Below are 2,500 nucleotides of genomic sequence, written 5' to 3' on the forward strand. Positions count from 1 at the left end.
TCACTTCAACCCAGGAACACCTCTCTGACTTGGGATAGGCGACCGGCAAAAGTCCCCCCACGCAGCTGCGGAAGCCTGGGTTCAGCCAAGGTGCAGACCTCCAGCCGAACAGGGACTCATAGCCAAAACGCATACCCAGGCCTACGGAGGTGAAAACCAGCTTAAATGAGTCGAAATGTGTCGGGGCTGAGAGGTACCTCTCTCTCATATATTCTGCCGGTGGTGTGCAAAACTGGGTCTTTGCATGGAGTGTCACCCTATACCCACTTTAGGGACGCATGCAAAAAAGTGCCCGATCGCCTGGAACTGTCAGGCGGATTCGGCTCCCTGGAATTTCCTCATTCTGGTTCTTTTTCACTTTTTGTCTCTTTTGCGACATCTAGTGGGCAGGCTGCATTACTGCAACCGGGGACACCTCAAAACGCTTGGAACTGGGGAGCGGGCTCAATTTACAAACGTTTTGCGGGTCCTGGAAGTCAAAATTGTGACTTCTGAAAACGACTAAGTATCAAGGACTCATCGCGCGAATCGCTCTGGAACTGAAATCGGATGCGCGCACTGACATGCTCCCCTCTCTGGAAGTCTGACACAAGTTGAAAAATTTTCTAAGTCCCCAAAAATTTTTTTTTTCAACTTTTTTTCAATTTTCCCCCTGTGGGATATATATTTTACCCACACTTTTGGAGCCCTCCTGGGATGCCCTCTAACATACTAGAACCTCATTTTGTGGAAGTTTTCACAAAATTGTGAAATTTTCAAAAAGTCAGAAATTTTGCCAAAAACGACTAAGTATCAAGGACTCATCGCGCGAATCGCTCTGGAACTGAAATCGGATGCGCGCACTGACACGCTCCCCTGTCTGGAAGTCTGACAAAAGTTGAAAAATTTTCTAAGTCCCCAAAAATTTTTTTTTTCAACTTTTTTTCAATTTTCCCCCTGTGGGATATATATTTTACCCACACTTTTGGAGCCCTCCTGGGATGCCCTCTAACATACTAGAACCTCATTTTGTGGAAGTTTTCACAAAATTGTGAAATTTTCCAAAAAGTCAGAAATTTTGCAAAAACGACTAAGTATCAAGGACTCATCGCGCGAATCGCTCTGGAACTGAAATCGGATGCGCGCACTGACATGCTCCCCTCTCTGGAAGTCTGACACATGTGTGAAAATTTTCTAAGTCCCCAAAAATTTTTTTTTTCAACTTTTTTTCAATTTTCCCCCTGTGGGATATATATTTTACCCACACTTTTGGAGCCCTCCTGGGATGCCCTCTAACATACTAGAACCTCATTTTGTGGAAGTTTTCACAAAATTGTGAAATTTTCAAAAAGTCAGAAATTTTGCCAAAAACGACTAAGTATCAAGGACTCATCGCGCGAATCGCTCTGGAACTGAAATCGGATGCGCGCACTGACACGCTCCCCTGTCTGGAAGTCTGACAAAAGTTGAAAAATTTTCTAAGTCCCCAAAAATTTTTTTTTTCAACTTTTTTTCAATTTTCCCCCTGTGGGATATATATTTTACCCACACTTTTGGAGCCCTCCTGGGATGCCCTCTAACATACTAGAACCTCATTTTGTGGAAGTTTTCACAAAATTGTGAAATTTTCAAAAAGTCAGAAATTTTGCCAAAAACGACTAAGTATCAAGGACTCATCGCGCGAATCGCTCTGGAACTGAAATCGGATGCGCGCACTGACACGCTCCCCTGTCTGGAAGTCTGACACATGTGTGAAAATTTTCTAAGTCCCCAAAAATTTTTTTTTTCAACTTTTTTTCAATTTTCCCCCTGTGGGATATATATTTTACCCACACTTTTGGAGCCCTCCTGGGATGCCCTCTAACATACTAGAACCTCATTTTGTGGAAGTTTTCACAAAATTGTGAAATTTTCAAAAAGTCAGAAATTTTGCCAAAAACGACTAAGTATCAAGGACTCATCGCGCGAATCGCTCTGGAACTGAAATCGGATGCGCGCACTGACACGCTCCCCTGTCTGGAAGTCTGACAAAAGTTGAAAAATTTTCTAAGTCCCCAAAAATTTTTTTTTTCAACTTTTTTTCAATTTTCCCCCTGTGGGATATATATTTTACCCACACTTTTGGAGCCCTCCTGGGATGCCCTCTAACATACTAGAACCTCATTTTGTGGAAGTTTTCACAAAATTGTGAAATTTTCCAAAAAGTCAGAAATTTTGCAAAAACGACTAAGTATCAAGGACTCATCGCGCGAATCGCTCTGGAACTGAAATCGGATGCGCGCACTGACACGCCCCCTGTCTGGAAGTCTGACAAAAGTTGAAAAATTTTCTAAGTCCCCAAAAATTTTTTTTTTCAACTTTTTTTCAATTTTCCCCCTGTGGGATATATATTTTACCCACACTTTTGGAGCCCTCCTGGGATGCCCTCTAACATACTAGAACCTCATTTTGTGGAAGTTTTCACAAAATTGTGAAATTTTCCAAAAAGTCAGAAATTTTGCAAAAACGACTAAGTATCAAG

The sequence above is a fragment of the Phyllobates terribilis genome, unplaced genomic scaffold, assembly GCF_046119375.1.
Source record: "Phyllobates terribilis strain yellow unplaced genomic scaffold, ASM4611937v1 Scaffold_8432__1_contigs__length_30023, whole genome shotgun sequence".
In the NCBI taxonomy this organism is placed as follows: domain Eukaryota; kingdom Metazoa; phylum Chordata; class Amphibia; order Anura; family Dendrobatidae; genus Phyllobates; species Phyllobates terribilis.